Below are 14,821 nucleotides of genomic sequence, written 5' to 3'. Positions count from 1 at the left end.
ACTGCCCTGCTTGTTGGATGAACCGTCCACATGGAGAATCCATATTGTGAACATGCACTCTTCTAAGAAATTAGCAAGGGCTTGGGCCTTGACGGCAGGCCGAGGAGTGTACTCTATGTCGAACTCACTCAACTCCACACTCCACTTGATTAGTGGCTAGATTCTTCCGGTCTCTATAATACTTGTCTGAGCGGTTGGTCGATAAGAACTCAGACGCTGTGGGCTTGGAAGTATGGCCTGAGTTTCCTTGCCACGGTGATTAGGGCCAGGGCTACTTTTTCTAGGTTCAAATACAGAGTTTCCGCGCCGTTGAGGACTTTACTTGTATAGTAGATCGGCCTTTGTGTTCGGTCCTCTTCTTTGACCAATACCGAGCTAACCACCTCATCACCGAATGAGAGGTAGAGCAACAACTTGTCCCTAGGGCTCGGCTTAGTGAGAAGAGGTGGTGAGCTTAGGTACCTCTTCAGCTCCTAGAAGGACTGCTCACACTCTTTGGTCCAGTAGAAGTCATTGACCTTTTCCAAAGCCTTGAAGAAGGGTAGGCATCGGTCTGTGAACTTGGACATGTAACTACTAAGGGCGGCTAGCCGCCAGTAAGAAGTTGTACTTCTTTGTGAGTTCGAGGTGACTACATATCGAGGATGGCTTAGATTTTCTTTGGATTGGCCTCGATTCCTCGCTGAGTGACAATGAACCCTAGAAACTTGCCCGAATTGACCTCGAAGGCACACTTGGTCAGGTTCAGCTTCATTTGGTACTTCCTAAGGTTGTCGAAGACTTCCCTAAGATTAGCTGAATGGTGCTTGCCCTTCTTGCTTTTCACGAGCATATCGTCGACATACGCTTCAATTTTGTGGTTGAACTGATCCTTAAACACCTCATTCACCAACCGCTGATAAGTAGCACCGGCGTTCTTAAGCCGAAGGGCATTGCCTTGTAGCAGCACAGTCCATGGCCAGTGATGAAAGCGGTATTCTCTTGATCGTCGAGATGCATTTGGATCTGACTGTACAATGAGAACGCATCCATAAAGCTCAGCAGTTCATGCCCCGTCGTTGTGTCGATAAGCTGCTCTATCCTTAGCAGGGGAAGCTATCTTTGGAACAAACTTTGTTCAGGTATTGAAGTCAATACAAATCCTCCACTTCCCGTTTGCTTTCTTCACCATCACTACGTTGGCCAGCTAGTCTGGGTACTTTACTTCCTGGATAAAGCCAGCATTGAGTAGCTTTTGGACTTCCTTATTGACGATTTGCCACCGTTCTACAATGAAGCTCATCTTCTTATGCCTAATTGGTCGATAAAGCGGGTCGGCGTTGAGATAGTGGGTGATGACTTGGGGTCAATCCCTGGCATGTCTGCCGCCGACCATGCAAACACATCAATGTGTTCCTTGAGAAGCTGGATGAGGTCTTTATGTAGGTGGTTGTCTAGGAGAGAGGTGGCCCGGACTGTCTTCTCAGGGTCTTTCTCGGAGAGTGGCACCTGGATGAGATCTTTAATAGGTTGACCATGCCGTGTTCTCAACTCGTCATGCAGATCTATGCTTTTTTTCATAAGGGTCTCTACGGCTGGCTGCTTTCCTCGGTTGGACATTAGGTAACATTGTCGTGCCGCCTTCTGGTCTCCTTAGGCCACTCCCACTCCATATGGGGTCAGGAATTTCATGGCCAAGTGGAAAGTGGACAGCGCAAAGCATTCAGAGTTGGTCGGCCGAGGATGGTGTTGTAGGATGGTAAGCATCGAACGACATTAAAGTCTACCACGGCTGTTGAGGTGATCTCACCACCGCCAATTAGCAGAGGCAAGGTAATCCTTCCCTTTGGCATAAGTTTATCCACGGAGAAGCCCTTCAGGGGAGTGTTGATCGATGTGAGACGATCTCTACTAATGTTGAGCTTATCAAAGGTGTCCTCGAATAGGATATCGACTGAGCTCCCAATGTCCACTAGGATGCGTTGAGCTTCATAATTTGCAATTTCAGCCGTGATTACTAGAGCATCATCATGTAGGGTTTGGACTCCCTTGAGGTCGTTTTTAGTGAATGTGACTGGTTTGTCTTGTCTCTTCTTTTGTTCCCTGTCGTCAATCTCCATTTAAGCACGTGTACCTCTTCTTTCCTGAGCTGCTCTCTCCCCTAGAAGCCAATCCTCCTGAGTTTACTACTATAACTCTGGCCGAGGAAGCTCGACCAGGGGGCCTAGGGCACGACTCTGCCTTAGTAGGGTTTTCTTTTCTGTCAATTAACCCTGCCAAGTAGTCACGCCTGATTAGGTCTTCAAGGTGTTGCTTGAGGTTGAGACAGTTGTCGGTCTCATGGTCGTGGTCCCGATGAAAGTCATAATATTTGTCATGATTTTTCTTGTTGGCTTGGGTCTTCATCTTCTCGGGCCATTGAACATACTTGTTGTATTGGATTTACATCAGAATCTCAGACTACGGAGTAGTTAGCAGCATGAAATTTTAGAAGGTCATAGGTGGTGTGTGCAACCTCCTCTTTGGTCGATGGTCTTGCCACTTGTTGTCTCGATCCCTCTCCATCTTTTGGTCTTTGGCATCCCTTCTCTTCCTGTCAGGCCACTCCTCTTCTTCTCTTAACTGTGCTTGGGCTTCTTTTGCATTGATGTACTTTTGGGCATGGCTCATTGGTGTGGCTAGTATCTGAGGAGGATTATTAGATATGAAGAAGTTAAACGGGGAGGGGCAGAGTCCATGCTATATGGCTGTGATAGCCACAGACTGGTTTAGGTTCCAGACTTCTAGTTCTTCAATGTTGAATCTTGCTAGGTAGTCTCTAAGAGATTATGTCTTCCTTTGTCACACCTGCATGAGGCTGGCAGAAGTCTTCTAGTGTTTCTGGCTTGCCGTGAATTGTGCCAGAAACTAGCTCTCCAACTGCTCCCATGATGCTATGGAGCGTAGGGGAAGAGATGAGTACCAGGTTAGGGCCGGACCTTTAAGGGTGGCCACGAGATCTATGCACATCAAGCCCTCGGACGAACCGTGTAGCACCATCTAGGCCTTTAGTTCTTCGATGTGGTCGCCGGGATTGGTATTCCTGTAGTACATGTCACACTATGTTGCTCACCATCCTGTAGGGGAAATCTCGTCCACAATCTCTTGGATGAAGGGTGGCTCTTTGATGGGTTGGGCAGTTGGTTGCACAGGCTGATCTACAGGTGGTGTCGCGCTCCTCTAGGCCTGGCTGCGCTCCAACTTGGTCAAGCATTGTCAGAGCTCTTGGATCTCCGTGTCCCTATCATCTAGGACCGCGACATGCATGTCTTTCTCTTTCTTGGGCCATGTTGGGTGGTCTTTAACCGAAATGGACTCGACGACAAAGACCACCTGGGGCGGCGTCCATTTGCTAAGCCTTTCTTTGGCCAGGATCCGTGTAGTTTGATAAGTCCTACTACGGTTGTTAGGTTCGCGAGAGTGGGCAGAGGAGATGGACCTTATTGCCTTTCTTGATTAGACTACGCTCCCTTCTTGTCTGACCGCATTTTGGGGTCCTCAGGGCAAGGGTCGACCTTCGTACGCATCGGGGAAACAGGGGGACGGTTTGAGTGTGCGGTGCTGCAGACCCTAGCGACTGCATCATCGCCAAGATTTTGTCGACATTTTCTTGCATTGCTTAGAACTAGACAGGGTCTGGGCTTCCTGGCACGGGGGCTGCGACAACAGGATTCCCGAGATGGGAATTGAGTTGTTGAATGCCTAGAATGATTTCTTGGCTTCTTGACTGCGCGGTGAAAGAGATTTAGGAATGGCTTTACGTGCGATTCCCACAGACAACACCAATCTGGTGCTGCTCGACCCTAGGTAGTGCAAGAACCAAGGTCATAGTCAGATAATCCTTGCCAATAGGGCAGAGCTAAAGTGGAAGGACGAAGCTGCACAATGGAATTTGCGAACAAGAAAATGTCAAAGGCCCGAGGAGTTATCCCTGGATAGATACTCTGATGCTCAAGTCAGTAGAGGGTGGTAGGTAATCAGGCCGAGTAGTTGGAGAATAGTGTTGGTCTAAGCAGTATAACGGTATGGGAGCTAGGACTTGGATCCCTTACCTCGAGCGGGGAGTACCTTTTTATTGCTGAAGGTTTGTATTGGACTTCCAGGGTTGTTGGGATGAGGTTAACCGCCAAGGTCTTCGGGATGAATCCTAATCCCTAACGGAGCTGTCCCCATTCGCTCTCCTTTTCTTGGCTGTGCTTATCCGCATGACGTAGAGTTGACATGACTGAAAGGATAAGGTGGAAACCACGGGAGTAGCATAGCACTATCGTAGCCACGGAGTTGATGTATGCCACAAAGATGGTAGCATGGCACTACACCGGGAAGATGACTGAACGGCCACGTGGCACTCAGAGCCAATTCAGCCATGACCCGAACAGTAACTCTATTCAACATATCATAATATCATAATAGCCCATACACCAATCGTTAATTCCCTAACAAACACCAAGAGGGGTCGGAAGTACCACTTGCATCTAAGAACAGGCGGCTATTGCAGAGCAGAGTGTCAATTGTGTTGATATAGAACAAGAAGCAAATAGGCAAGAGCCAAAAATAAAGAGCAACAAAAGAATTAAAGTTGGATCTTTGTATGTGATTTAATACAATGAATTGAAGGAGGACCACTTAATTGCTTTCTGTTAGGGAACTTCTTGAAGAGATAAATATATTATAGAAGAGAGGACAACACTTGCTTTCTGTTAACTTTAAACATCAAAAACTATTTGTGTCAACTGTCATAAGAGGTCTAAATGCTAAACATAGACATTTTGGAGCAAACGCATGGAGAATGATGAGACGACTATAGTGAAACTATTTTTGGGCTATGCATGTATCTGATATGTCCTAACAAATCACTGGACAAGGAGACCTGCTGGCTAGAGTTTTGCTGTAACCCATTTGAATAGCAAAAGAAGAATTAATAAAAGGAAAAGGATTGACCAATAGAAAGCCTGGTTTAGCACTGTGCACAAATGCTCGGCATCAATCAGAATGTAACAAGGATTGACCAATAGAAAGCCTGGTTTAGCACTTGTAATGTTCAGATTTGATGACCCATGTCAGGCCAGCCACTTTTTTTCTTTATTTTATTTGCTGTAAGGCCTGAAGCAGCTCAGTCCACAGGTCTATATGGCTATATAACCCTATCTCTAAAAGCTACATAGATAAATGTGAATCCCATTGCAAAGCATTTAGTTTAAAATATAAATGATCATTATCTTAAGATTGAAGCCTTTTGAGGTTAGTGCTCGATCCACAAGCCACCATTGCCCGTCATTATCAGCAAGTACTGGTATAGATCTAGACCTCTAACTCTAAGAGAAACCAAAAGGTTCTCGTGGACTGCAATTCGGCACTTGAGTTGAGATAAACACAGAAGTGCTCACTACTCGGTATCTGTCAAAGATCTCTCTCTTTCTCTCTTGGGGTGGAGCCAGTAGATAGCTCAGTGGTTGACATGTTACGTTATTGTTACACACCAAGCTTAATTAATTAATTCTTGAGACCACATTGGGAGTTTGAAATCTTGTTTGTCTTGGATCCGTTGATGATGATCTCTGTTTGTTATTAATATTTTTAAGACGCTTATTGACTGCAATAGAAATTTATGTTGTTTTTGTGACAGAAATATAATTGTTATTTTCCATGGTTTTCAAAACCAGATTGAAAAAACCGGGATCTGATCGGTTCCATTTTTTTCTAAAATCATTTTTTCTCCAAAATCGTTGATTTTGATCAAAAATCTGTTGAACCGACTAATTAACCATTTTTCAATTTTTTATTTTTATCAAAATGGGCCGACCATTCGAGTCGAACAGTCGGATAACCGGACCCCTGACCGGTTCGGTCACTCATCAATAAAAACTGTAAGCGGAGATCGTATGCTTCAGCAACAAAGGTCGTTTCTTCCTGCATCCGAAATAAAAACTGTAACCGGTTCTGAATTTCCTGCTCTTCCTGCACCAATCACTATGTAGCAGATATTCAAGACTCGATGTAAAGAACAACTACTCTCGCACATGTACCAACACCTCACACCACGTAATTGATTAAGGCAGGAAATCCGAACTGGCTTCAGTGGAGGACTGTATGTGCAATGATTTGAGTACCACTAAAAGATTTAGGGGCCGTTTGGAAACAGTGAAGTTGAAATTTGGTCCCTTGGTTGACGGCCCCTTTCGGAGGGCTGAAGCTTTCATTGAGCTGTTTTCGCAGAGCGGCTTGAAAGAAGCTAAAATATGCTTTATTGCAAAGCCTTTTTCTTTTTATTTTTCTAAGCAACAGTGTATTTGGGCTTTTTGGATTTTTCATCAAACGTAGCTTATAGGCTGTCCTGGTGAGGTTTATAGACTTTAACTTGCAAAGTTCCAAGCTGCGCTTCTAGATCTGCTAACTACAAAATGTTCTCACATATACCCACAGAACACTGCCACCGTGTATTGAAAATATCTCCCTCTGAATGAAAAATGAGATATCCCCAATGTGCAGCTGTTATATCCCATGAGTAGGGATGTGGGAACAATTGGTGGGTAGCATATCCGAGCCCGAAGTACTGCATAAAAATCCTTCCAATGGATCATATGGTTATTATTTTTACGAATATATTATTATTTAATTATTTTATCCATTTAAAGATAAAGCAATAGGTTATTCCGTTCAGACATTTCAGCTGTTATTAAACACATCCTTAGTATCACTATGTACTTGACCTTCATGGTTATTGTGGAGTCTGGTAAGTAGACTTGTTGATGGGCCGGGTCGAGCTGAGGCCAAGCTTTTGCTCTTCATTAATAAAACTTTTTCAGGCCCGAGACAGACCGAGCCCGGCCTGACAAACGGGCCTACAATTTGGGGCCGAGCCCAGTCCTCATAAAAAGATCATAAGCCTAACCTAACAAAATGATTGATTTTTTCCCTTTCATTAAAGATTTCATCTTAATTTCTTTTATGTTATAGAGCACATGTTTACCAATCACCACCTACAAAGCAACCGTCTCACATTCTTAAATCGTAAAATCTGTTCAAATGTACATAATCCATTTTAATTCCTACAAAATATCCATTTTAATTACATTTTTTTCTTACAATCAACAACTTTTAAGATTGTTTAATATGTTCCCCGTTGTTTGGTTGTTTCTATACAATAAAGGCAAACCTGAAAATAAAACACATGAAACAAAGAAAACATGATAAACCTGAAAATAAAACACACGAGACAACTTCATATAACTTCATATTCCTATAAATAACATAACACACTGAATCTAAATTCATATAACTTCATGTTCCTCCAAAGTCATAAAAAACTAAATAAAACAAACAAAATCCATAAAACATGTTCTCCATTCATTCTTGAATTCACCAACAAAAAGAAAATAGAAGACCAATTCATATTCTCCATCCATCTATCTCTCTACATCCAAGCCACCCTAAAAAAGAAAATAAATGACAAATTCATTGTCCATATCATACAAAACATGTTTTAACCATCTCTATCCATTCTTGAGTTCACCAACAAGATTGAACATTCCAACTTCCAAGTTTCAAGCCATCCTAAAAAAGAAAATAAGAGACAAATTCATTGCCCATCTGTTAGACAATGTATACCCTTAGCTCCAATAAGATTGATGTACATATACATTTATTGTAAATGAATAAAAATACATAATTGATTCATGTTGTATTATAAATAAAAGTACATAATTGATTCTATGTAATTACCCTTAAACAGGACAATTATGAGACTTGTATTACTTTAGAATGTTTTTAGCCGTTGGATAGACTTGGGGAAGTTTATACCGCCAAGGCTGACACTAATATATTGCCAAGTAGGTTGGGGTAGTTTGTCTCAGTTGTTAATGTTAGACCCAAAGCATATGTAGTGTGTGTTTGTTTGAAACACTGAACTAAGACCATTTTCTAGTTATGCACTGAACCTTGGAAATTGGTGGGCAAAACTAGAAAGTTACACTTAACCTCTTGAAGTGATGAGAGATCCATCATATAGATGGCTGAACCTTGTAGGAAGGTTGGGCGAAATTTCAAAAATTTCTCTCTCTCCCATGTGTGAATCGCATTCCCTATTTCAGAAAACTACATTTTCAAGAATCAATCTTGAACCAAAACCAGACCAGATCTGAAACCAAAAGGGAGTGGAGGGATATACCTGATATGAAGTAGTAATAACTTCCAATGAAGGTATTCACGCCCAATGATAGATCCAAAGACTGCTTCCACCGAAGATGACATGGTGCAGGATGAAGTGGAATCAACAGGATGGTTCTTCGGCAAGAACCGAATTCTTCAGCAAGAATCTGATGGAGGGCTAGTGAGCACGACTTCAGATTACCTTTTATGCCAAAAGGTAATATCAAGAACCCTTCTTGATTGCTCCCACAGGTGTAGATCGAACTGGTATGGCGATAAGAACAGGAGAGAAGGAGACAGTGCAATCAAATTGTGTTGTCTCTCTCTGGAATTCAGTAGTCAGTCAGATGATTTCTAATGTTCTGTACTGAGGGTTCACCCTGCTCTCCTATTTATAGCCTTAAAGAGAGGTTCTCCTAATCTCATTAGGAGTTTCCTAATCCAAATCTTGTATTTGGATCTGGACTCTCTTTAAGAGATAAGGATAATCCCTTTATCTATAGATAAAGATCATCCCTCCTAATCTAATTAGGAGTTTCCTGATCCAAATCTTTATTTGGATCTGGACTCTCTGAGTGGATAGGGATAATCCCTTATCCTATATGCTGATCTAAATCCCACAACTGCCTTCTTTTAATTAATCTCGTTAAGCTAGTTCGAATTGGGCTTTAGGCCCATTAAGTTTATCTGCTCACTTAGCCTCCTAACTACTGCCCAGTTGGTTATCCTTGTATGGCATGGGACCCAAACATTGATCTACACATCAGCAACATGGGTTCAACCCAACCTCTATTACAAGGCGTGGCTGAATTCACTATAGGAAATAATGAACCCCCGAGTCCATCACCATGGGCTCTTAATGGGCCCAACATTTACACTAAATGGTCCTTCGATCAAGCCACCTTATAAAAACCCAATGACTATGGGCAGATGCAAGATTAGTCCATCAGGTATTACCCTCAATGGTCTTACACTTAATTGCTCAGCCCATAATGATCAAACACTACCCGACAAGAGAGGATCTCTCATTCGACTGCAAAGTACAATGCTGCACTCTCTACTCACATGGATCCTGAGAATTAAAACCTTTTGCAAACATTTTGAAACCATAATATATATATATATATATATATATATATATATATATATATATATATATATATATATATATATTGCAAAAAACAGATTTCAATGGTTGAAATCAACTACCGACAATTTAGGTTTCCATCAGAGAGAGTGCATCCTTGACCATTCACTTTGTCCGACAAAGGGGCTGATCCTGTCACTATGATGACCCACTCAGATGAATTCTCAGACTGTCCCAACATATGCAGGTTTTGACCCCTATAAGGATCTCACTGTTTGGTATATCAAAGATAGCCCAATCCGACCCTTAGTGCAGTATCATAATCGAGTCTAGGGGTCAAGTGTAACATTCCAGCTTTGCCCATCTATCTCCAAGGTCCAAGGCAATACTGAAATTCTGGTCCGGTTCAAGGTTTCAAAAAAACCCACACTACATGTACCTCAGGTCCTACCCTGGCAGTTGAGACAAGCCACCCCAACCAACTTAGCGGCACATCAGTGTCAGCCTTGGCAGGATAAATCTCCCTAGATCTATCTAACGACTGTGAAGATTCTAAACTAACACAAGTCTCATATGTGTCCAGTTTAAGGATATTACATAGAAACACACTATAATAACATGAATCAAATATGTACTTTATTCATTTACATTAAATGTCATAATGTACATCATTTTGATTGGAGCAAAGGGCATACACTGTCTAACAGTAAGATTCTTTGGGGGTCAAAACCTGGGTATGTTGGGAAAGTCTCAAAATTCACTTGAGTGGGTGATCATAGTGACAGAATCAGCCCCTTTGTTGGACAAAGTGAATGATGGGAACTACATTTTCTCTGATGGAAATCAAAACTGTCGACAATCGATTTCAAACTTGTTTGAGATTTGTTTTTGCAAAATATATTTACATGATAATATATATATATATATATATATATATATATATTATGTTTTAAGAAAAATGTTTTCAAAAGGTTTTTTTTCCCAGGATCCATTTGAGCAGAGAGTGCAACATTGCACCTTGCAACTAGGGGAAAGGTCATCCCTTGTCAGGCAGTGTTTGATCATTAAGGGCTGAGAGGTTAAGTGTAAGACCATTTAGGATTGTTATACCTGATGGGCTAATCTAACTTAAGACGATTGTCTTTGGGCCTTCATAGGATGGCTAGACTCAATGACCATTTATTGTAAATGTTGGGCCCATTAAGAGCCCATACTGATGGACTCAGGTGTTCACTGTACTTGATAGTGAATTCGACCAGGTTTTTTCATAGAAGCTAGGCTTAACCCATATGGGCTTATGTGAGGTCATTGTTAGGGTCTTTGGCTATACAAAGAGAGTCAAATTGGCCAACAACTAAAAGGTGACGTGAGCCACTTACTTAATGGGCCTAAAGCCCACAATTAATTGGATTAATTAAGAAGTCACATGATAGTTTAAGCAGCCATGTGACGGGCGAATTTGGGTTTGGATCAGCCTTTGGGATAAGAGGATAAGTATTATCCACTTAAAGAGTCTAAATCCAAATAAAAATTTGGATTAGGAAGCTCCTAATTGGATTAGGAGAGTTGATCTTTAAGGCTTATAAATAGAGGAGGGTGAACTGCTCCAGATAGCACTGCTCTTATTTATCTCTCTCCCTCTGCTATTGCCGCCATACAAACTTAGTTCATTTTCTAGTTCTTAGACTGATAGCAATCAGTTCTGACTTTTGATTTTGCGAGAAAAATCAGAATAATTTCGTGCTCACCTCCCTTGCTCGATCCAAGCTGTTGGATTGCAATTCTTACTGAAGGACTGCATTACTGAATCGGCTTCAACCTAAACTGTGCCATCTTTAGTGGAAGCTGGTTTTGCACCCTCTTTGGGTGTGAACACTCACTTTGGAACTACTCGTGTGGAATCCATATAAGGTATTTTTCTCCCTTTCTCTTGGTTTTAGATCTGGTCTAGTTTCTGTGCAAGAACGATTCTTAAAAAATGTCGTTTTTCTAAAACTGGGAATACGATTCCCGAAAGGGTAAAATAAATTTTTGAAATCTCGCCTTACCATCCAGCATGATTCGGCCATCCATATGATGAATTTCCCTTCCTTCATATAACACATGTAATTTGTTATCATGTCAGATGACAAACAAATAACTGAAAGATATGCTATTATAATAGCTAAAACATATCTTCAAGTTCAACATCTTCATTATCATTATCACTACTATTTGATCATTCATCTTCTTCTAACAAACTTGAAGATCCTAAAGGAGTCCCTAACAAGCCCCTGCGTACAATTGGAAAAACTATTAGAATAAATTAAATGAAGTGTGAAATCATATATTTTAACAAACAATAGATAAAAAAATTACCTAATACAAAGCCTTGTGCATAGAGTAAATCTTCAATACAAACTAAAGCTTGAATTGTCTTGGATTTAAGTGAACTTCTCCAAAGATTGATCACCTTCTTTCCAATGCTAAATGCGAATTTAGATGCAATTGTGAAAATAGGAATAGCCAAAATATCTCAAGCCACTGATGCAAATTCAGGATACCTAAGTGAACTCTTACTCCAATACTCCAAAACGTTAACATTTGCCTTGGTATCAAGGTTTTGTTCCTCCAAGTAAAAGCCCAACAGAGTTTTTTCATTTTTTATCTTTCTTTTTTAACTAAAAAATTGTTCATAATGCTCAAATCCATCACCATCATCATTTCTTTTGATCATGTCAATTTGACTAGAAGATCCAACAAAGGAGGTTGATGAAACATTTTCTTTATATTCATCAAAGAAATCATGAAGAGTTCTAATTATAGCATTAACATGCTCCTTGGCATCATTACCATAAAGTTTATTAAAACAATATTCCACTAGCCTAATCTTGCAACGAGAATCTAACATCACAGCACAAGAGAAAATCATACAATATACAACCCGATATTTATTAAATTTCTCCTTCATAATTCTAACCATGACAGTCATAAAATTATGAGATTCCTTACTCATTTCCATTAAATGCTTATGAATCATCCACACTCCCTTGAAGTAAATGTTTGAAGTAGGGTACTTAATGGCAGAAAACATGCAAGTAACATAAAAAAAAAAGCCTTTAAAAATTTGTGAAGCTTATCCACCTTTTCCCATTCTTCTTTCAAAAGCATAAACATTTTAAAAGTATTATCCCTTTGCCTCCGATGTTGTAAGGTTTGCTTATAATAGATGACATGCTCAAGTATCAAATAAATTAAATTCCATCTTATACACATGTATAACTTCAATCATCTAGTTGTGTTTAAGTGAACTTTTTTCAGTAAGTTCATAAAACCTATACTTTTGAGCAGTTGATTTCTTTATATTTTTTCACACCATCAGGAATCTTAGTAACAACATCATCAACAATGTTCAAACTAACTTACACAATAAGATTTAAAATATGGCTACAACAATGAACTTTGAAAAAATCACCACCATACACCAAAGATTTATGTATTGAAGATCTCAATTTTGAAGAATTAGCACCATCACATCATTGTAACTAGCATTATGTAATGTGATGCTAAAAATTTTCTGATCAATACTCCATTCACTTAAACACATGGCTACCTCATCTGCTAAAAATTGTCCATCAAAAGGAGGTGTCAAAGTTTTAAAGAGAATAATTATTTTTTGTAACTTCCCATTGTTGTCAATCCAATGAGTAATTATACACATGAATTCATCATCAGTGTGCTCAAATCTTCAATTATCAAAAGTTAAACAAATTCGACCTAGTGTATTATACAAATCAATTTTCACACCCTCTCTCTTTCACATAGTTAGACATGATATATCTTTTAGCATTATGCCTATCTCACATTTTTAAGTTCTAGATTTATCAATTGAATAAAGAATCTAAAACTAGGTTGTTCAATAGTAGTAAAATGGTGTTTTCCACATACAGGAAAGTTGATAATGCCCTACGAGACTCTTGTGGATCAAGCTTGTAGTTTTTAAAAGAAGTATTCCCATTAGTGTTTGATTGAGTAATTACTTTGTACTATCTAATATCTTGAATTGTACGTCTAGGGCAACACTGTAAATGACACTTTAAGTGAGTAGTTCCCTTATTTGACTTACCTTGTAAGATCTTCTTGCAATACTTACACTGTGTCTTTTCTGAATTAATCTTTTTCATTTCTTCCCACACCTTAGATGTCAATCTTTTCTTACTAGAAGTCTTATCATACTCTTGATAGTCATCATCTACTATATCTATTCCTGCAGCTACACTTTTACTTTCCATTGACATGCCAATTCTTAAATATGAAATAACCTGCATAATACATTCTGATTTAATCAATAAGATAAGCATATTAAATAAAAAACCAAAAGAAAAATAGAGTTAAATGACCTTTATTATTCATTTTAATATGTTCTTACATCATAACATCTATATTAGACAGTACAAAGCATATCCGGTTTGATGAGAAAAAGATGGGGGCAACATATTTATGAGAAAAAGCGAAAAAATGAGAAAAAAGAAAAGGCGAAAAAAATATGTCCAGTTTTATGTATTAGCTCAATCATGGAACACTAAGAACCAATTCTCAATGCAGCTTTGTAAATTGTACCCTTTGAATGCTTCTAGGAATATATGAATTTGTCCTTATATGTCAGTTTGCATTGTCCAAATAAAAAGGCAAAAGTAGATAGTTATGCTTAGAAGATTTTTGATTCCTAATCGAATTTACAACTCTTGAATTATCTAAATCAGCACTTTGTCGTTTACAAAATGAGAGTGAGAGAGAGATAGAGAGGCTTTGTGAAATCTACATATGTGAAATCCTACACTATCAACAAGCCCTGGTTGGGAAACCTTAAACTACATATGTGAAATCTGAAAACTGAAATTCGAAACCATAATTCTTTTCTTCTTCTTCTTCTTATTCCATGAAGGATTAAACTCGATGCTAAATGATAATACAAATTAATCTACTTTCTTCTTTCCTTGTCTTTTATTAAAACAAAATTCATTTGATTTTCTTAATTTATTCAAGAAATCTTACATTACTAAGTTGTAGGAAATTTAGTCATCTTTATTTCTCTTCCTATAGCGATCTGTAATATATAAGTCCTGGTAATGATCTTTACCACCTTAGTCCTAATTGCTGAGGTCAAGCCATTTGCGTTGTATACCTGGAGTTTTGGTAGTCTTAGGTGAAAGTCATGTTGTCGAGTCAATTTGAGTTTAAGGCAGTTGAGGGAAACTTTCAATAAAGAACTGATAGAACTTGTGTAAAGTAATCTACCAGCATCTCAATGTACTTGTGATTTCACTCATAAGCCCAAAACTTATGTACTCGACCTAACAAAGTTGAGAAACACATGACTTGTATAGAGGCTAAAATGCATGACTTGTACAAAGTTGAGAAATGCAGGACTCACTACCGGAGAGAGGGACGACATAGTTCACTAGTGGCGTGGCTGGCGCTGATGCCTAAGTTCACTGGTGCTTGAGTTTGCCGATTCTTGAGAGTGTGAGAGTGAGAATTAGAACTAAGAGAGAGATGAGAAAGAGAGAGAGGACTAGTGGCGAGAGG

Source organism: Nelumbo lutea, chromosome 1 (assembly GCF_056320005.1).
Source record: "Nelumbo lutea isolate HS-2025 chromosome 1, American lotus-T2T, whole genome shotgun sequence".
Taxonomy (NCBI): Eukaryota; Viridiplantae; Streptophyta; class Magnoliopsida; order Proteales; family Nelumbonaceae; genus Nelumbo; species Nelumbo lutea.
This window is presented reverse-complemented; position numbering follows the sequence as displayed.